This window comes from Amborella trichopoda, chromosome 3 (assembly GCF_054954075.1).
Source record: "Amborella trichopoda isolate Santa Cruz 75 chromosome 3, AtrichopodaSantaCruz75HAP2 v2.0, whole genome shotgun sequence".
NCBI classification, from domain to species: domain Eukaryota; kingdom Viridiplantae; phylum Streptophyta; class Magnoliopsida; order Amborellales; family Amborellaceae; genus Amborella; species Amborella trichopoda.
In genome coordinates, this window is record NC_142338.1 from 20,894,823 (window position 1) to 20,917,947 (window position 23,125).

At 36.1% G+C, this 23,125-nt stretch overlaps 1 non-coding gene across 1 annotated transcript in view; it reads left to right on the forward strand.

Annotated features, from left to right (window-relative positions):
* Positions 1 to 23,125, forward strand: part of LOC18437224 (putative callose synthase 8) — a 98,540-nt gene that overhangs the window by 24,479 nt on the left and 50,936 nt on the right. The window contains exons 13-16 of the transcript XR_016050968.1: positions 2,855 to 2,932; positions 3,542 to 3,625; positions 7,043 to 7,168; positions 7,345 to 7,462. This is a non-coding gene — a transcript (putative callose synthase 8). The remainder of the gene's footprint in view (positions 1 to 2,854; positions 2,933 to 3,541; positions 3,626 to 7,042; positions 7,169 to 7,344; positions 7,463 to 23,125) is intronic.

The following is a 23,125-nucleotide window of genomic DNA, read 5'->3' on the forward strand; positions in this document are numbered from 1 at the left end:
TTTAGTAAGGAATCCCTCCAACTAAGAGTCAAGGTTTGTTGCATCACTCCCCAATAGAGTAACCATTCCTTTAGAGATGGAGGAATCTCTCCTTCCAATATGGCCTTACACTTCTGATTAAACAAGAACAAATAACTTATGTTGTCTATTTGTCTACAGACTTTATTTATAGCATCCTAAGCTCTTGTTATGCTATAATTGGCTTACAAGCCTAGTCCAATATTGGCTTATTTGCAGAAAGGAAAATAACCAATCTTAGACCACCCTAATCTATCTAGGAAAGAACCCAATCCTAGAAACCCAATTACAAGTGGATTTAACATGCTGATAATTGTTTTGGATAATATTTTGGTATCACAAATAGATTCATATATGGAAAATTCATTTAAATAATATATGCAATTATTTTGTCATAAAACTTTCATAAAGTCAAAATACAACATTCAGTCTTGATAGTCTTTAATTAATTATACATGTGACAACACCATTTCCTTTCTTTTATTTTCTTGACTTCTTGTGTCACATTTTGTTTAATTGTTAACAATAAGTATTTGGTGTTTGATCAACCTGATCAGTTTTATTAATCTATTTACTTAGTGGATTTGATTGAATTTGAATCCCATGTTCATAGAGGGAAAAATTATACTTATTTTTAATTTTTATTTAATTTTGAAGGATGTATATTTTGATTTTGGTTTTAGGGTTTAATTCTAGAGTTTTTTTTTTTTTCTAGGAACAGTTTGGTACTTTTAGTTATTTTAATTAAAGCTAAGAGTTTAGTTTCAAGTTATACTTAAGTTAGGACTTTTTGGTCAAAATTTAATTGTATGGACAAAATATTATCCAAAATAATAATTTTTTAATATAAATAAGGGCATGAATGGGCTAGAGAGTCATTCATGTATTCTCTTTTAAGAAAAGAAAGACTTTGTTTTGTAAAAGAAGCCTAAAGCTTGAGCCCTAGGTGGGAGAAAACCCTAAGGTTCCTCCAAATTTGTGTGTTTCTTGCTAATTTTTCTTGGTTTCTTCAAGTTCTCCTATATCAAGTGGTATTAGAGCTCGCGATCCACACAAGAAGTTACTGTAGCAGTACGGAAATTACTGTAGTAGTACGAAAGTTACTGTAGCAACACTTTTTTTTGTGCCCCGTGTCAACAAAAAAAGAGGGGAAATTATAGTGGGGTCTAGGATTTACTGATTTTGGCTAAATTTTGTCGAAACATCCTAGATCTTCTTGATTTCAGCAATTTTTGTTTGATTATTTACCTAGGGTTTGTGATTTTGGAGAACCCATGGCAGCGAGAAGGGGTCGTGGAAGGGTATTTTCGTGGACCCTCTCCATGATCCTAGAGATGGTAGAATTGTGGAACTTGAAAAACAACTTCAAAAGCTAACACAACAATTCGCGACCCTTAATAATGGGAAAGACAATGATTTTTTATCCCAAAAGGATTTCGAGTGCAAGCCTTTTCACCTTCGTGCTCTGCGTGTGGAGTGGGGTGAATAAGATAATGACAAAAGACCTACATGTGAAGAACATAACTCTAGGGTGTTTGATTTGAAGGATGATATTTTTGGTTTTGAGATAGATTGCATGGAAAGTCAACAAGCTTTGTTTGGGGTTTACCACCAGTCTTCGATATATACTCAGATGAAGAATAAGATTTTTTAGGAGATCTGATTTAAGATAAGGATCAAGATGACGATGAAGATATTTTGGAAGAGAGGGAAGAATATGGGGAGAAGGCAGCAGGAGGACTGATCAAAATCATGCCCTTTGAAGATCAATATTGTAGAGGTGGAAGGTTCAACAAATTTAGGGCATTGGAGTCAGAGTAACGCAATGGAAGTGTGGTCATCTTAACCACAAATTATGGCTCTGATTTTAAAAAGTTTTCAAATAGATGTTGAGAAAGCCTCTAAAGGCCAGAAAATTGAGTTAGGAGTATCTTACATGACTTCCAATGGGAGTTCACAAATAACTACTGAATTTGATGAATTTGTATGGATTCCTCAATATGCATGTCAGGACCCATATTTTAAGGAATTTTTTTTACCTCGAGTAATATTTGAGCCGACAAAAAAAAAGAAGGTTAAAGAAGGTGATTTTGATATTGAATTCATCTTAACGTATTTCAAAACTCGAGGACAAATTTTCTCAAGCAAGAGGAGAATGATAGAGTGAAAAATTATATTTACTTTTAATTTCTATTCAAATTTGAAAGATGTATATTTTGATTTTAGTTTTAGGGTTTAATTCTAGGGTTTTTTATTTTTTTAGGAACAATTATGGACTTTTTAGATATTTTAATTAAAACTAGAGGGTTTAGTTTTAAGTTATACTTAAGTTAAGATTTTTTAGTAAAAAATTAATTATATAGACAAAATATTAACAGAAATATTCTTATATTCACCTCTAAAAAAAAAAAAGAGCTTATCATTATAAAAGAATTTACTAATTTTTCTTGGTTCTCCATGGTCTCCAACATCCAATGTCTATTGCTGGATTTTTTGATAATCACATATTTTCTAAGGGGTTCTTCAATAGTCACGTAGATTTCTAGAAATCCAAACACCTCTTTCCCAATATCTTTTATATTGTTTTGTCCCAATATCCTACCTTTTGATTTTCTTTTCTCTAGGTATTTCATCCCTCCCTCCCTCCCTCGCTCCCTCTCTCTCTGCCTTCTACGGTTTCTGTATTCTCTCTCTACAAAGTTCTCTGTTTTTCCTCTTGTGCTGTGTTTAAGGTACCACCTGCAATGTTAGTGATAATATTGGTGACAAAAGAAAGAACATTAAATTCACCGATTTTCTGAATTTGGTCAATATCATTTGTTTTTGTCTTTTTTAGTGGGCATTGAAGAAGGATAAATTGTTAAAGGAGGAAGCATGCCATTGTGAGGAGGCTTTGGAAGAAGTTGGTGTTCCGGTAGGCTTAAGAATCTCTCTCTCTCTCTCTCTTATCATTGGAAATTTTCATTTATGTGCAAACTAGTTTTCTCAATTATTACTTCCAGAACTTTTGCAAACCTAAGCAATACCTCACTATTTCCTAAACTGCCAACACTTTCCCCAATTGCATGTACTTCTTTTTAAATTTCTCTTCGTGTGTGTGAAGAACCATGGCAAGTTAGGATTTAATGGAAAGTAGAAAATGACAATTGACAAAGATCATTATCTTAGTTAACTGCACAATTTCAAGTACTTTGGGTAACACGTGCTTTTCTTACTAAGTTTGTGAGCCAAAAGATCAGTCTACTCTTCTTTGTTACTTATAACAATTTGGCCTTCAACACCCCAACCACCCCCCCACCCTTTCGAGGCAACCCCCTCCTCTCTCTGTGTATGAATATACACACATTCTCTTTACCTCTCGTGTTCATCACTTTTCTGTGGCAACTCTCTTATCCCCTCTTCTACCACATCTCTCTCTCTCATGTGCTACTGTTTTAGTACAAAACTTGCTCCAGCAGTAGCAGGGAAATTTTTTCTGGACTTAGCAAGTATAGATATATATATATATATATTTGCCTTTCAGGCAGAATTGGAGATGGATAAATCCTTAACGGAGGCACATTATCAGGAGGGTTTGAAAGAAGTTGGTGTTCAGGGAAAGATTAAGGTTTGTAGTGTCTTGATGGTATCCATTATTTGAAGTAAAATCTCTCTCTCTCTCTCTCTCACACACACACACACACGGACACAAGTGGTTTAAGATGTTGTACAAAATGGATTTCTAAATGTATCCTTTTATATATTTATTTTTTATTTTTTTACTATATCGTCCCATTTATTTACATTTTGCCACCCCTTTCCCTTAGAACACAAGTTCTTTTACTCCACTTAGCTTGATGGGCTTTGACCAGCTGGAACCTGCATTTTCATGTGATAGGCCAAGTATGGATTGAAATGCTGGTTCTTAATATTTTGTTTTCATGTGCAAGAAAATGAGTCAAGGCTTAGGAGGTCTGTTTTGGGTAGAATTATTGGGCGTATATAGATATGGGCATCTTTTCTGAACCAATGCTTCCTTAGTGATCCAAAAATTACAGTCTCTATTTGGAGACAGAGCAAGAGTCTATTTGAACCTGAATGGTTCTTTCTTGTATTGTTCCCCATATGTGATTTGCTTAAGTTTGTTGAGCTATAATTTCCTCAAACTTGTTTTCATCCTTGCTAGTTAATTCTAGTCAGATTCATTTGTTTCAAATTCTCATAGTTTTCTTCTCTTTATTCAATTTCTCAACAGGAAAGTTTCATGCATTCGATGTGCCATTAGCTAATATTTGTGTGTATATGTACACGTATAAGTTTGTTTCCAATTTCTTAAAACTATGCGTGAAGTTTTTGTTCTTGGATACATGATGTTATCATCTCTACATGAATTCTATTTTCTGGTAACGCCTGTTGAAAAGTATGAAATCTTATGGTGGGCTTGGTAATGTTTTGGGAATATATTGCTTTAGAGTGTGCTTGACAACTGAACATTGGAAACCTGAGACGTTTTGGGGTTCGAAAGTTGGAAGATTTGTATACGGATCTGTAAAACTGTGTTTGATAAACCAGGAACTTTGAAAACCTGGAGTATTTCAATTTTGAGAGTATGTTTGAGCGCGTCAATTTTATTTTATTTTCTACCAGATTGAGCTCAAATTTTGGTTATCAATGCTTCTCAGCCACACACAACCATAAATAATAGATAACATATACAAAAATAAAATAAGCAAAATAACCGTAAACCTATTGGGGGCATTTTGGTCATTTTAGTTTTTGTGAAACTATCCTTTTATATTTTTATAGATGCGCCCTGTAAAGTGAAGTCAACCTCAAAAATTCATCTTCAATTATTTTTTAAAAACTAAAAAAAAAAAAGATCATGGGCGAGCTTCCCATGAGTAGTGCACCCTTCTTATTCAATGATATGCTCGTGCTTCCATGGGGAGACATGGAGGTGGTGCACTTCTCATTTTTTAGAATTGTGCACTTCTAGGTGCTCTGCAGTTCCTAGTTGTCAAACTAAGAGCTGGAAGATCCGGCTTCTGGCTCTGGAACTTCTAGCTTCCAAACACGGCATTAAGGTTCGCGTGAACTGCTCAAGTGAAAGGCACTTGATGTTGTTTGTGGGTTTGACCCAGCTAAGCTCCCAAAAAAAACTAGGTCATAGTTTTCTATGTACATACTTATTGTTGCATATTTGAGTGAAGAATTAGTTATGCAACACTGACATATAGGTATTCAAGGGTTTCCTGAGGTTTCCATGGGATAATCTATAAAATTCTTGCTTACCATACTCTTCAAGAAGTCAAAGCAGTGGCTTTGAGGCTCAATGTTCTTCAATGAAGCACACATTTTTGGCAAAATATACCACACATTTTCTTTTACTTGTTGCTTACTTGTGTATTTTACAACAGAAAAGGAACTTGAAGACCGAGAACACCAAAGATTGGATGGAGAAACCTAGATATCTGTTGCTGTTACCACATTCACACATTCATAATTCAAGCATGTGAAAATAAACAGTGATTTTGATAGAGTAAACTTGATGGTGCAAGCAATAATTATTTCTTTCAATGAGCTTTTTTTTTTTATAATTATTTGTTGGGAAAATATCACTAAAATGGGATCACCTCCAAAAATCAAAGGTAGTCAAATCAACCAATTTATTGGCAAATGGTATAAGATCATTTCACTCTAAGTACCTCCTCAACCATTTTGTCAAAACATGCCCAAAATGCCCTTGCTCTATGTTTTAAAGTTTGAACAAGAAGAGAAATTTTTGTCATTCTAATCATGACACGAGTTGGAACTTGTTCATTCTGGGTTACAATCCTAGAATAAGATATTTTAATGAAGAAACACATGTTTGGGGTTTGGAATCTACAACAGCTGAGGTTACTTTTCTTATTTGGCTTAGGCTACAAAAGATGAGCCAAATAATGTAGATGCCCCTATAACTAGGAACAACAGATTTTAATGAAAAAACATGTTCTAGGTCTGAAACCCTGAGCAAGTGGGGGAATTATGTCGTTTGGCTTGGGTCACTTCATTGGGGCCAAATTACCAAAATACCCTGTTTATTTAGGATTCCAAATCCAAAAAAAGAGCATGTTTGGGCATTTCTTAGCAAAATGGTTGAGAACGTACTTGACTGAAAAGATCTTTTTAAAGTACCCAGCTGGTGAAGTTGGTCGGGTTGACCACTACAGTGATTTTTTGAAGATTGTTTCCCTTATTTTTTTAAGTCTGGGATGCATCCTTAAAGTTGTCAAATGGTGATCTCTTGGGATCCAAAATTTGCAGGGCTCGCAGTCCTTGAAGAGCTGTTTTATTGGATGACGTCCAGCTGACAATTTTGCAATCATCTTCTGTAGCCCCCTATTTTACTTTTTTATTTTTACTATTATTAGTTTTTAATTGTTAGCCCTCCATTTACTCTTGAGTCATAATTTGGTCATTCTTGAGTTGCATCCTCAAAATGTTTTCGTAATCTCAATTTTTCTAGTTTTTTTGTCTTTAGTTCTCTCATCCTCTCCCCCTGTACTCTGAGAACCCATTTTATGGGTTGCCCTGTTTGCCACAGCTTGTGGTTTGTACATTCTCTTTCTCTTTATTCCGTCAACCAGTTTTGAAAAAAAAAAAAAAAACCTCAAAATGTGCTGGTCAAACTGATCCAGTAAATTGTATCAATGTAAATCAATTAACATATAGAGATAGAAATATCTGTGGGAAGAGGTGATTTTCACTCATCGCCTGTGTGCAAGTATCACTAGCTAGAGCTCTTTTCATTTTCTTGACCCATTATCAATGTATTTTATCAAAACCACATCTTTATTACCATTTCATTGATGTCTAGTTTCTTCCATATGAAATTCTGCAGTTTTCAAATGCATTTTGGTTATATACCAACTTGTTTAAACCCAATTTAAATAAACTATGGTCAAGATTGTACTAACTTCATCTTCAAGCCATTCGTGACTTTTATGGCTGAAATCGGCCTGGGAACAGTGAACTTAAGTTTCTATTCATGAATGCTTGTCAGACTTCTATGAAGGGAGATTACAAATCATGTTGGATTGGCAAGACTAATTTTGTGGAAATTCGCTCATTTATGCACCTGTTCAGAAGCTTTTATCGAATGTGGACCTTCTTTATACTCGCCCTTCAGGTATCTGAAAGGAACAACTATTGACTTATTTGGTTGGCATTTCTCTGGTCTCTAATACACACAGTTCCTTTTTAATGCATAGGCAATACTCAGAATGGTGTGGCATGATTGAGGTTATTGACTAAAGTTGGCATTTCTCTGATCTCTAATGTAAACAGTTCCTCTTTAATGCATAGGCAATCCTCATAATGGCGTGGCATGATTTGAGGTCACCTATTCAACTTTTTGATGAAACACTGCTGGAAGACATGATGAGTATATTCATAACATCAGCTGTTATTAAACTTGTACAAGGTATTTTCAGTTTTCATTGAATCTCCAACGTAAAAGGCATACCACTTACAAATATTTAAGGATTTTAAATTGTTGTATATTACTTTAAATTATTGATTGAAGTTCTTACTAGACTTTTCTTAATCTCTGTTGGTAGTCCAGCTTGTCATATAAATCATATTGGATTCTAGAAATTGCGTAAAAGACTGTAGGTTTATCTTTGAATGTTTTTACACCATATAAGGTAATCTGTGGGGTTGTGTTCTCTATTGAAGGGATTGATTTGTAACTTTTATTAAATTGAATATAATGTAGCACACATCATAGGATGTATCAAACAGTAATATTATTCTATCTGACCCCAATCCTTTGGCACATAAAAAGATTTAAGACTTATTTAGTGTTGAAGACTCAAACAAAATTCTAAGATACTCAATCTTTAGGAACCTTACTAAGAATTAGATATGGCATGCCCATCCTTGACGGATCTAGTATTGAGCACAGTGCCCTCGATCAATTTAGGGGCAGAACATAACCCACCGTTAACAAATAAATCTAGGCAATGATGATAGAACAATAGGGAAAATATCAAAGCCATGCAGATCAATCTGAGGGTTCTTTCCTTGATTCTCAAATTCAATTTGAGGATTGCCTATAGGTATCAATAGTTTTGTCAATAACTACAGGGAAATGTGTTAGGGAATATGAGCTCTTGTTTCCCATGTGCTAAAAGCCCATACTGAAATTTTTTCAAAAGGCTCATTTGGTGTTTTAGGCTACATAACTTCATTTTCATCATTGTAGATGGTGGGCTATGTAAAAGAATACATAGCATTATAATGGTGTATTATTGAATATTCTCTATACAACTTGATCATCATTCTTTTGTGCTGGGGCTGTGGCCTTTAAAGGTCGTGAGAGTATGTAAATATCATTTCTATACACTTCAATGGGTGTGTGTGTTTTTGGTGACTCACCAAGTGTTAGATTGGTTATGGCCTTAGTCATGTCCAAAATCCTTATCCTTGGACTGTTGGGTTTATGTGCCCTTTAAAGGCCTTATGAGAGCTTGTATGATCATTTTATATAGTGAAACATAACTTCCGTGGGAGTGTGGTCCTCGTGTGGATCATACTAGGCAAATGCAATTTATCGATACTCAGATTAGGCTCGACTTGCTAGGCCAGTCGAGTTGGAAAACCCAAGGTACCTGGGCATAGGGATGTAATCGAGAAGGGTTTAGTGGGTTAGCCTTTGATGTGGTCGGAGTATGCCCGGATGAGAGCCGAGGGACTGTGTGACCCTTGTGTGTGATGAATAGCCTTTAGAGACAGAGCTAAAACCTCACCATTATATCATCACATGACATGTACATAGATAGCTGTATTGAGGTAGCGATCCGCCATCGAGGGTGAAACATGTACTGTGTGAGAGATTACCCCTATACACCATAGAGCCGTGGTTGCATCATAGTCTGAGGGACCATGGTTTTGACTTTAGGAGAGGACCTGAAATCCACGGACTAAGATTGCATCCCCTAGTCTATTGGCTGACTTTGGTGGTCAAATCATGAGCCCCTGCAGTGGACTGTGGGTCATGGGAATTGCTAGGTCAGTTTGAGAAAACTAGGTGCATTGTGGTCTATAGTTGAAGGTGGAGTGCTCTTATGTATTGATAAATTCCTAGACTTAGAAGGATCTGATTCCCATCAAATTGATTAATTTTAATTAATTTTATGTTATATGATTTTTAGAATGTTTATTTGAATTTTTGTGTATTTTCTGATATTTTATTTTTGCCATTTGAATTTATAAATCAAGAGAAAGTCATTTTCCAATGTTTTAATTAAACTATGAGATTTAAAATTCTAAAATTCAAATTTTATACTTTCTAAAATTATATGGGACCCTCCATAAAATATGGGGACCCATTTTACCCGTGGTAATTGGGTGGGGCTCATGAGTGGACACCAAGGGGTGGCATGCCCCACCCATAGGGATTACTTGATCAACAAATAAGGTGATAGTTATCTCATGCAAGTTGGTTTTCTAATTTTGGATGAGGCCAATTTGCATAATGAAATCAAATATTTGAAATATTTCGTAAGTCTTGTGAATCAAGATTCCTTGATTCAAGAAATAATGAATGAATATACTAAAATAGAAAATAAGAGATACTTTCCTTATTTAAAGATTTCATGGGAATAGGTTTAGGAAAGGAAGGATAAGGTTCTAGCACCTTTCTTTGAATGTTAATGATGGATCAAAGGAATGGATGACTCACATCTCTCACCCCACAAGTCTCCATAGATCGACAATCAAGTTTTGATCATACTAATTATGACAAACCTTAAGGCATAGAAAATCTATAAATCGAGGCTTTCCGACCTCATAATCTCTACAACTCTTTTCTTTTCTCTCTCTAAGAGTTATTTCTCTCTCCCAAGTTAGCCTAAGGGGCCACGCCCCAACCTAGCATACATCTCTCTCTCCCAAGTTAGCCTAAGGGGCCACGCCCCAACCTAGCATACATCTCTCTCTCCCAAGTTAGCCTAAGGGGCCACGCCCCAACCTAGCATACATCTCTCTCTCCCAAGTTAGCTTAAGGGGCCACGCCCCAACCTAGCCTCTCCATCTTTCTAAAGGTGGCATGCCTAGGGCTAGGATATATCGCATCTCTCTCTTGTGGGTTCCAAAATGTGGCATGCCTTAAATCTTGATTTTTGCGGGTAGCAAAGGGGAGCATCCCCTAGCTAGTAGATCTCTCCCTCTCTCTTTGATTTCTAGGCTCTCATCTCTCTAGAGATCAAGCAAAGGGGCTTGAGTAAGACTAAGGCATTGAGGCCTCAGGTAGTTGGTTTTAGATCGATATTCATATGCTTTTGAGGGAGTTTTGCCGCAAGTAGGAGAATCAAGAGACCAATCATAGATCCCATGCACCATCGGAAGGAGGAGACTCGGCGTGGGGTATACTAAGCCCGATTGAGGTAATTTTTGGCAATTTTAGTTCTTTAAATTTTATTTTTGTGTTGAGATCTTTTATTCCCATAAAGCAATGAGTCAATATTTTGATTTAAGGAATTGTATTTAATAGTGATAGCAAGTGAGAACTGTGTTTCTCTTTTTCTATTTATCTGTTTCAAGGGTTATTTTTTTGTAAGTGGACATTGCGAGTAGTCTTACCGGTGTAAGAATAAGAAAAATATTTAATTTATGTACACAGTCCTTGATCACATAGCCCAACTTTCATTGGTATCAGAACTAGATCTACTTGATGCCCTATTTCTTTTATTTCGCTATTTTTGTTGAGTTGGGAATGAGATATAAGAATGCCAAGGACTTTTGTGGTCAAGTAATGCACCTCCGGAAGAATTATTGATATGTTCAAACACCGAAATGCACTCTGCAGAATGAGGTATTCTATGTCGTCTTGGAGCAGTGATATGAAGAAGATAATGAGGTATTTATCTATTGAATACTTCAGTGATATTATGTATTTTTTAGAGTAGGATGTACCTGCAAAATTTCAGTGAGAAATCCTGGGGGAATTAAGAGTTATGGACTCATCAATGAAGGGTGTCAGTTCTGACCTTAGTTGTTGGAAACGCATGGGAACCCAAATAGTTTTAGGAGCCGGAATCACGGCCAGCTAGAAGATTCCTGTCTTAGAAATCGTTGTCTGTACAATAGGAATCGCTAGGAATGAGATTCCTAGTTTTTGAGAATCTTGTTTCAACTGAAATAGATCCAAGTTTTATCCATATATGGAAACGAGATTCCATCCACCTTGGAATCGAGATTCCCATTCCCCCGAAATCGACACTCCAGGAGTCAAGATTCATTAATATGCGGAATCGAGTTTCCGAGGAATTGAGTTTCTGACATATGTGGAATAGAGATATGTTGCTTTTTCGAATCGTGATTTTAACATATTTGGAATCAAGTTTCTGAAGTATATAGATCATAGATCCATGCTTGTTTGAGATCATTATTTACAATAATATGGACTATGAAATGCGTTTGACAACCCCTACTAGGGATCAAGATTTCATTTTTATGGATAAAGAAGCCACAAGCACATCTTGAGCCTCATCAACTTTACAAACCTATATTGAATGTCTTTTATTAGAAGGTTCCCAAATTTTAAAGTGATTTTGTTGACTATTGAACTTACGGTCATTATATACAAAGGCAAATATTTCTAAATTGTGATTGTGACTTCCTTATTAAAAAGACAAAATAGGATTTATTTCTACGCCATGGTTTTACTTTTAGTTGTATGTGTTGTATTTACCAATTATATTTTAAATTTAAAGTAAAGGCCATCTAGTGTGGCACAAGTAAAATAATGAAACCCTGCAACCACTAGAAGCATTTGAAGGAAGATTTCTACTCCAATTGAGGTGGAATCAAGATTTAATCGTCCCTGAAATCCAAATTCGATATATTTGGGAATGTCTACCCACAATTAATGGGTTCAAGTTTCTAAAGATGTGTTGGATCGAGATTCCTAAATTAAGGAATCGAGTTTCCTTGGATCCGATAAATGGTTTCTAAAGATGTGCTAAATTGGGATTCTGAAACTAAGAAATCGAGTTTCTTTGGTTTAGAAAAATGGTTTCTAAAGATGTGTCGAATCGAGATTTCGAAATTAAGGAATCGAGTTTCCTTGGTTCAGAAAAACAATTTTCGTGGAGATTCCTTAACGGAAATGCGGAATCGGGTTTCTGAACCAGAACATGAGGTCAGTGGAGAGATTCCAGTAACTATGGTTTTGATTTTGCACAATTCAGGAACTGTCCATTGAGTTCTGTGAATTTTTCCACCAATCATACGGTTTTAGTTTTTTCTGAAATGTAACTGTAACTCATCAAATTGAGTCTAATTTCAGACAAACAACCCTTATGGTTTGAAAGTTAGTCATTTTATTGAAGGGTGCGCTAGTGCTGTTTTCTAAAACGAAAATTATTTCAATGACTTAGAAGTCATGATTTTATTTGTATTCTTAGCAGAATGTTTTATGGCCAACACTAAGTTTCTAACTTGATTTTTTTAGCCTAGTTTCTAATAAAAATTATTTGTGAGATATATATCCATGGGAAATAAAGAATATAAATTTTGGATTGGAGAGAGGTCATCTCCAAGTTTATGCAGTTTGGTATGTTCTCATTGAGATATGAATATTTATGTTTATCAAGCTTACTTAACAGAGTGATATGAGCCTTGTAGAGACATATTTGTTGCCATTCTGTGTCTACTTTTAAAAAAAATTGGTTTGAAAGGGAAACTCCATGAGGGTGGAGAGGAAAGGCAATTTTACTAGAGTGTTCTTTCTGAAATTCTGCAGTATGATATGTTTTATAACGTAAATGTCATTTATTTATTTCTTTGAAGGAAAATATTACTTGGGATTTACACCATGATGATATCCTTTGGTTTTGAGTCTAGTTTTCAACAGAAAAGGTTTTAGGAAGAAATCCTTTATGAATTGAGAAAGACAATTATTTTATTGAGAGGTGTGCAACCTGACTTTCTGTTGTGAAAACTGTATTGTGACGTGAATGTCATTAAATTGAAGACCCACTAAATTGTGCGATTTGGGGATGGAACTGAGCACTATATTGTATTTTTGTGTCGTTTTCAATACCCAAAAAGTTTCTGAGGTAAGCTCCTCATGAGTTGGGAGTTATCATATTTGTGTCATGGGATGCTCGTCTTTTATTTTGCAGTAAATTAAAATATGTGGCATGCTGAGGCACACTCCTCATAGTGGAAGCTTTTTTTAGGGCTCATTCAAAAGTTTTATAATGAGCCATCGGTATGATTTATAACAATAAAACTTCAGAGAGAGATAATACGAGGTTGGCGAGATATGACACTCTATATGAAGAGTGTTCAATCTAGGAATTACAGAAAGAAGAAGAAACACAATACTGGTAAAAGTATCTTGGTTTCTTCGCGATAAAGGGATATGTAGAGAGACTTGGTGGCAGCATCAAAACTCTAAAGATCAGTAGGAGAATCAAATTTGGGGTCTTTGGAATGATGGGATGAAGAAGCTTTATATATATATGGGAGAATCCAAAGGCCAAAGAGGTGGATGCTTCATCGAACGGGCCTGCTGGAACAATATACTGTTGTTCACTTATGGAACACGGATGTGTGGCGCTAGTTGTATGGCTATAGAAGGGAGCAACTTGATTGAAGAACTGCTTTAAGCCCATGAAGATACGAGCCCATGCGATAAGGGTACGTGATAATCTTTTGCGACAACAGGTTCATGATTCGCGATGGACTACGACCACGTTCGGGATGAGATTCGAGCAGTAAAGAGAATGAGTTGTTACCTCCATAAATCCTTTGTGAAAAGTTTGATGCCGAAAGCCATGATTAATGTAATAAGAGAGAAAGTAAAAAATGGTTGAGAGATTGTAATTGGGGGGATGAGAATGTGAGGAAGAGAGATTGTAAGGCCTCCAAAGGCCAAGTTGGAGAAGTTGAGTTTATGTGACCTTTAAAGGCCTTATGAGAGCTTGTATGATCATTTCCTTTTGTGAAACATAAACTCAGTGGGAGTATGATCCTCATGTGAACCATACTAGGCATATGCGATTTGCCGATACTCGGACGAGGCTCAACGTGCTAGGCCAGCCGAGTTGGAAAAACCTAAGGTACTTGGGCATAGGAATGTAACCGAGAAGGATTTAGTGAGTTAGCCCTTGATGAGCTCTGAGTATACTCGGATGAGAGTTGAAGGACTGTGTGACCCTTGTATGTGATGAATAGCCTTTAGAGACAGGGCTAAAACCTCATTGTTATATCATCACACGACATGTACATAGAAGCCATATGGAGATAATGATCCACCATTGAGGGTGAAGCATGTACATGTACGAGAGATTACCCCTATACACCATAGAGTCGTGGTTGCATCATGGTCTGGAGAGAACTTGAAATCCACAGACTGGGATTGCATTCCTTAGTTTATTGACTAACTTTGGTGGTCCAATCATTAGCCCATGCAGTGGACTGTGGGTCATGGGAACTACTGTGTCAGTTTGAGAAAGTTAGGTGGATCGTGGTCCACAGTTGAAGGTGGAGTGCTCCTGTGCATTGATAAATTACTGGACCTAGTCAGATCCAATTCCCATCAAAATTAATTAATTTTATGTTATATAATTTTTAAATGTTTATTTGAATTTTTTTGAATTTCTGGTATTTTATATTTTCCATTTGAATTTATAAATCAAGAGAAAGTCATTTCTAATGTTTTAATTAAACTACGAGATTTAGAATTCTAAAATTCAAATTTTATATTTTTTAAAATTATATGGGACCCTCCATAAAATATGGGGAGCCATTTTACACATGTGATAATTGGGTGGGGCCCACGAGAGGCCACCAAGGGGTGGCATGCCCCACCCATAGGGATTACTTGATCACCAAATAAGGTGATAGTTATCTCATGCAAGTTGGCTTTCTAATTTTGGATGAGGCCAACTTGGACAATGAAATTAAATATTTGAAATATTTAGTAAGTCTTGTGAATCAAGATTGTTTGATTCAAGAAATAAAGAACGCATATACTAAAATAGAAAGTAAGATATATATTTTTCTTATTTAAAGATTTGATGGGAATGGGTTTAGGAGAGGGAGGATAAGGCGCAAACACATTCGTTTGAATCTTGATGGTGGATCAAAGGAATGAATGGCTCACATCTCTTATCCCACAAGTCTCCTTAGATCGACGGTCAAGATTTGATCCTATTAATTATGACAAACCCTAAGACATAAAAAATCTATGAATAGAGGCTCTCCCACCTCATAAATCTCTACACCTCTTCTCTCTTCTCTCTTTAAGAGTTATTTCTCTCAAGCCCCAACCAAGCGTACATCTCTCTGTCCCAAGTTAGCTTAAGGGGCAACGTTCCAACATAGCCTCTCAATCTCTCTAAAGGTGGCATGCATATGGCTAAGGTATATCACATCTCTCTCTCTTATGGGCTCTAAAAGGTGGCATGCCTAAGCTAGGGTAGAGCTTGATTTTTGTGGATAACAAAGGGGAGCATCCCCTAGCTGGTGGATCTCACCCTCTCTCTTTGATTTCTAAGCTCTCATCTCTCTAAAGATCAAGCAAAGGGGCTTGAGTAAGGCTAAGTCATTGAGGCCTTTGGTAGTTGGTTCTAGGCTGATATCCATATGCTTTTGAGAGGGTTTTGCCATAAGTAGGAGAATCAAGAGACTAATCATAGATCCCGAGCACCATTGGAAGGAGGAGACTCAGAGTGGGGTGTACTAATCCTGGTTGAGGTAATCTCCGGTAATTTTACTTCTTTAAATTTTATTTTTGTGTTGGGCCCCTGAATGAGACATTAGGTCATGGGTCTCATTTTTGAAAAGATAGTTGAGAATCATGGTTTCTGGATCGGGTGGAGGGCTCTGACCGTCACTTATCTTGACCCATTGGTACCAGTCCACTACTAGATATTTTATTTTCAATGTAAGAAATGTTTTGGTGAATTTTGGAATTTTTTTAAAAATTTAAACGAATTTCAGTATTAAAAACCATTAAAAGGGTATTTCTGATATTTTGGTTCGTTATCTAAGATATTATCTAACAAATATCTTTATTTCTTGTTTTACTCCCTACAATTTTAAAAGAGATAAAGGAAGCCCTAGATCATGATGGGTCTTATCCTAGTTTGACTAGAAATGGATAATGGGTCAAAGATTCAAGGGATAAGGTTTCTAATATTCCTCCCTAAATCATGATGGCTGATTCATGAGATGGATGGATCAGATTTAATTTCTCTCACTTCATAGATTTCCTAAAATTCTATTGTTCATAGTGACTCATAATTGGATTAGCATACCTAGGGTTTCTTGAGGTCTATATAAAGAGGTAAACCCCCCTCTGATTCTACACCCAATTTCCTTGCCTCTCTTTTTCTCTTGTTTCTTTCTTCTCCATGCTCCACTATATCTTATATCTGTCCACTCTCTCACTAGGTGGCACACCACCCATAAGGCTTAAGGGAGTGGCACACCAAACCTTAGTTAGGGTTAAGGAGGGCTGTATGCCCAGCCTAGCTAGGTTTAGGGGAGGTGCCACATAGTGGCATGCCCTATAAAATTGAAAGGTGTCTTGAAACCTTAGTTCTTTCATGCTCTGAAAACCTAGTTTACGAGGTATTGCCTATGAAAGGAGTGGCTATGTGGAACTCAAGGTATTAAAATTAAAAAATTTTCTTTTACTTTTGTTCCATATACCTTAATTCCACTTACAAAGGCCACTAAATATTGCTGTAAACCAAAAATAATACCCTAGATACAACCTAGGATATCTATTTTCACTGCTAAAAAAAATAGAAACTATTTAGGAGCTTTACATATACTTTCACTATAATTTTTAATACAATTCAACTTCTTGAAAATTCACAGAAAATAAGAAATAATACTGAAAATTAATTAAAACTACTGGGAAGACTTATTGGAAGATGCCTGGAGTTACCCTCATAGGTCTTGGTACACCCCACACCTAATTCCCTGACCGATGGTGCACTTTTACTCCTTCAAGTGTTGCTGAAAATTCTGAGATGGGAAGTTTTTCGGGCTATACTTTCAATCTAGGGTATCATAGAGCTCAAAAACTTACTAGGGTTTCTACAATCCCTATAGACACAAATTATAGTTGAATTTGTAAGTTGATCTCTCTCTAGGGTGGGCTTTCTCCATTCTTTTCTTCAAAATACTAAAAAACCTTACTCTAGGGGTTTTACTATACACATATAAGAGGAGAGAAGGTGGTGTGCCTCGCTATGGGGTAAATAGAGGGGAGGCACATGACTTCTAATTTTTTTAGAGATAAAAAATATGGCGCGAGGGAGAGAGATCTTGTTGTTATGTTTGAAAGAGAGAAGGAAATCTATCTCCCAATTTGAAATAAGATTTCTATAGGTATGCTTTATCTAATTTCCAGCTAGACCTTTTACGATAATTTAAGAAATCTGTGGGTTAAGAGAGATTTAATCAGAGCCATCCATCCCACAAATCAGCTATCATAATTTTGAGTAGAAAGATTGGAACCTTATTCCCTTAGATGTTGACCTCATATCCAACTCCTATTTAAATTTAAAATATAACCAATCTTATCATTATCTAGATCTCTCATAATCTATAAGAAATCAAGGGTAATTTGTATTTTAAAACTCCCACTAGAATTGGAAACCAAATCTTATTTAAAATTAAAATATTTTCAATCTAATTTAAAATCAAATATTAAGAAAATAGGGTGTGTCCCCCTTTTCCCAAAAAGTGGCATGCCCGATTTTTTTAAAAAGTGGCATGCCCACCTTTTCTTAACACAAATTTAGGCGTTGCCCCTTGGTGGGCCCATACAAAAAAACATACACGCACATGTGGGGCTGGATCCTTGGTCTCACATTTGTTGTTTCAAGTTTTGAAAATTTCAGAAATACTCGTTAATGAAAATTACAGCAGAAATAATATTTTAAAATTCTGAACTATATTTTAAAATCATAAAAATATTTTATAATACCAAAATAAAATATACTAGGAGTGGACTGGTACTAATGGATCAAAATTAGCGATAATAAGGGCTATCCAGTTGCCCTAGAAACTATGGTTCATTACTGTTCTTTTATCTAACTCAACAATGACCCATGACACAGTCTCATTTCAGGGGCTCATGCTTGGCTTGTCAAAGTTGGACAATAAACAACGGGACCATGATTGTGGAATGTGGATTTCAATTCTCCATTTAAGTGTAAATGTAGCACTTGTCACCATAGTGCAAAGGAGGTTCTCTCTATGTACATGTACATGTGTCCCTCTATAGGGTTGCTTCCTAGTTTTACGGTTGTCATGTGTACATATCGTATGGAAGTTTGTTGAGGCTTTGGCCCTTGCTCTCACAAGCCTACAACCGCACATAAGACCTAACAATTCTCCTGGCCTATAAATATAATCGCTGGGCATCTCTCCGACTTCAATAAGGGATAACCCCCCACTGTAAACCCTTTCGGTTGTGCCATATACCCAGGGATAAGGATTTTGGACATGACCACGACTGTAAACTGCCCAACCCTTGGTTAGTCAACACAACATTCCTACTGAAGTACAAGCTTTCTAAGTCTTTAAAGGCCACAAAAACCCAACATGTCCCACTTGGCCTTTGAAGGTCATAAAATCACTTCCCCTCTTAAGCCCATCACATGTACATGTTTGGCAAAAACATTTGGTTCGAATCCTTTTGTCAAAGGCTTTGCTAACATTGCCTCTGTCGGGAGATATGCAATCTGAATCTCTCCTGCTCGGATCTCGTTGCAAATATAGTAGTAGCATGGCTTTATATGTATCGATTTCTTGTGAAACCTCTACGCTTTTGATACGCAAATAGCTGCCAGGTTGTCGTAGAAGATTCTGACACATGGACACTTCATTAGAGCAATCTAAGTTGATTCAGGAACGTCTTCAACCAGACTGCTTCTTTATCCGTGAGACATCAAGCCATATACTCTGACTCCATAGTCGAGAGTGCAACAATATCTTGTTTCTTTGAGCACCAGGAAACAACTCCACTTGTATGCATGAAGATATGTCTGGATGTAGACTTGATCTCATCTGGATGACTCTGATAGTCTGCATCTGAATATCTTTGTATCTATATATCTGATCCTTCTTCATAACTGAGTGCGTAATTAACAGTTCCCTTCAAATATCGTAGACTCTTTTTATGGCCTTCTAGTGCTCCATGCCTGGATTACTTTGGAACATGTTAATCAAACACATGGAAAACGATAAATGTAGTCTTGTCCTTGACATAACATACATTAGTGACCCAACTACACTTCTGTATGGAATTCTTTACATGGTGCCCTTTTCTTCTGGAGTAGTGGGACACATGGCTAGGCTAAGCTTGGTTTTCTTATCAATGGGGGTTAATACGAGTCGACAATTTTCCATTGCAAATCTTTCAAGATTTTTCTTACAATATGTCTCTTGAGATAATTGAATAATACTTTTTTTTTTTGTTTCGGGTAATTTTGATTTCCAAAACATATGATGCGTCTCCAACATCTTTCATATCAAAATGTTGTGACAAGTAAGCTTTTGTCTCCAGTACGAGAAGCATCGATCTACTGGCAATTAACATGTCATCCACATATAGAGAGATGAAAATCACATCACTCCCAATGACCTTGACATATATACAACATATCTCCTGGTTAAGCACAAAACCAACAGATGATGAGGTCTCTAGAAATTTAATGTACTAGTACCTTTATGCGTGTTTAAGGCCATAAACATTAGGTTTTCCTTACTTTTTTCTATGAAGCCCTCTGGTTGTTTCATATAAATTTCTTCTTCTAGCTTCCCATTTAGAACTGCAGTCTTAACATTTATCTGATGGAGTTCGAAGTCGAAATAGGCTGTTATAGCTATTAAGATTCTAATGGAAGGGAATTTTGCTATAGGGGAGAAGGTCTCATCATAATCTATTCCTTTTTCCTGGGTAAAGCCTTTAACAACTAATCTGGCTTTGAATATCTGAAACTTCCCTTCTGAGTTTAATTTCTTCTTATAAATCCACTTGCAGCATATGGGTTTTCTATCAGGAAGTAGTTTCACTAGTTCCCAAACATTTTTTTGCTTAGGCGAGTTAAGTTCATGAATTGTGGCTTCTTCCCATTGTGCCTTTTCATGGCACGGTATGGCTTTTTAGTAGGAACAGGGTTCATGTAGGGATTCTTCTTTAATTTTCTCATAACATTCTCCTAGGTAGGTGAAGAAGTCTGGTTTTCTCCTAATTAGGTTACTTCTCCTAGGATGAGGTGGTTCGGGATCCATGGCCCGATATTTATCATTTTCTAACTCATGAAACTTGGCTTGTTTCAGAGTGGCATGACCCTCGAGGAACTCTTCCTCAAGGAAATGAACGTCCCTACTCTCAAGGACACCCCTTGTGTCAAGAATATAAAAGCAATATCCCTTTCCATATGGTGAGTATCCCATAAAGATGGACATAACAGTTTTTGGATCCAATTTTGATATATTTTGATGGGGTATTATGATATGGACAGAGCATCCCCACACTCTAAGGTTATCACAGGACGGAGCATGACCGGTAAAAATTGTTGGTGGTATAAGACCAATGGGCTAGAAATGCAATCTTTTAAAAAATTTCCATTGTATAAAAACGCAAGGGTTTAAATGCATGAATATCTTAATACAAACCATAATATATATATTCCTGCCTACAAACATGGTTTATACACATTTGAATAATAAAATTCAACCCTAGTAGGTCCCTTACAAATCCCTTACTCAAAAATTCAATTAAACTGAATACAATATTCAAATAGTCACATTGTACATCTCTACAACATATTGCATGCCTTGCACTCGCAATTCCTCATTATATCAAAATTATATGATAATTTCATCTTCATTCTTCATCCACATCATATATCATAATAGCTCTTACACATCATACACTTGATCATAATAATTCAATAAGATTTCAATTCGCATGACAATGATGCATAGCATTAAAGCTTATACCGCAAGATTAAAAAACAATCTCAATATTCACACAACATACTCAATTTAACCAATCATGAATCCATTTAATAACTGTAAGTACATCAAATTAACATGCAAACATACATGGGGAAACCATGGTTCGGACCCCTTGTGCTCGGGCCACGAAGGGCCTTTTGAGGACTTAATTTTGTCCCATTGTCTAAGGCACGGGTGATAATAATAACTCAAGGAGATCAATCCAATGGGAAGCAAATGATCACATTTATTTCACTTAATGGGGATCAAATCATGAGAGAGACATGTATCAAAATAGCCCTTCAAAGTTTGAGAGAGATACTACACAAAATAAGGAAGTTAGGGTGAAACTACACCATGTGGTCCGTAAGGGATCACACGAACTTTTCAACACTAAAAAGGGAACTCAATGGACTATTTTTTATGCTCAAATATGATGAAATAAACCTCTCATCAGTTGTATATTTTCAGTTAAAATTCCAGAAAAATAAGATCAAGAAATCAAGTTGAAACTACTCAATATCATGGAGTAAGCAAGCTAGTCTACACATACTATGTGTATGGACTACACTATTGCTTTGGGACTCTTCAAATATCTAATTTTCATGACAAAAAATGAAGAAAGATACTGTAAATTAAGAATTACAGCAAGCTTTGATAATGGAAATGAGGTATGAATTAAAAATATGAGAAGAAAAATCAATACCTTAATGAAGCAATAGTATGGGCTTGATCACATAAATGATGGACTACTCCATGGAAGGGTCAAATGAAAGCTCAAGGAGGAAGAGAGTCTCATGGGTGACACACATTTTTGTCAAGGGCTCTCTCTCTTTGAAGTTACTTTTATACTTAGATCATAAGTTACTTTTATACTTAGATCATAAAGATGGATTTAATCTTGATCCTTAATGCCTTAGATCAATGGCACATGAGAGGCTTTTATCCAAGCCACTTATCCATATCTTATCACCAAGATTAATGGATGAGTTTTTGACACCTTTCATTTCTTAAAACTTAGGTTTATAGTCATTTTACCTTGAAGCCTTTAGCTCCATATTTTATTTTCCGTTAAGTCCAAATTCATGTTTTCACTTATGCCCATGGTTTTTGAATAATTTGTGAGAGTCAATAAAATACAAGGACATGGACATAAAGGTAATATGGAACATCCACACATGTGAATAAAATATCTTATGACACCACCAATAGGATTTTAACAACATTAAAGTTTCATGTGGGTCAAGCCCATAAGGTGGTGCCACAGAAGATATATTCATATGCTACAAAATCATATGTGGATAATAATATGAATTAAATTAATTCTCAAAATTTCATGATTTCACATGTGCCAAAAATGTCACATATAAGCAAATAAAAAACATGTGACTTAAATCAAACTTAAGTCATAACAATATATAACACTTTAAATAACAAGATAACATGTTATAACATAATACTAAGAAAAGAATTAATGACAAATAGGTTCCCGCATAGATATGATGTCAGCATGGTGTCATCCACAAGTGGGGAGGTGGGGGTTCCACGTGGCATCCCTATGGCCACTTGGGATCCATGTGGCATCCTCATAGAATGTTCTTGTTTGGTATTTATGTCAAACACATTTGAAAATCATATTTTATTGTTTAAAAAAAAACTGAAAAAATATCTAAAAATCCCAAAAATTCTCTAAATAATTTCTCAATATTATTACGCAAATTTTCATCAATATAATATTTTCTCATCAATTTTAGATTAATATGGGGCCAAAGGTAAATGAGATCTCTAGACTTATAACACTAGTCGGAGTCTTCCATTGGGCTAACCTGAACGACGTTCCACCGTTGTCTCAAGCCGACCCCATGGACTTATGCTCCACAATCTATGGCAGGGACACGTAATTGGTCACATCAAAGTCGTTGAGCCCGAGGTTCTCGTCACCAGGGGTTCAATGGATTACTGGAGCACCCCTGTGGGACATGTTCCAACTCAAATACAGGGGTCCTCTCAAAGCACATGCGCACTAACTCTTTAAGTCGAATAATACTATAGAAGAGTGACTTCCCCATATGACTGTGGGTGCATATACGATGGAACGGTCTCG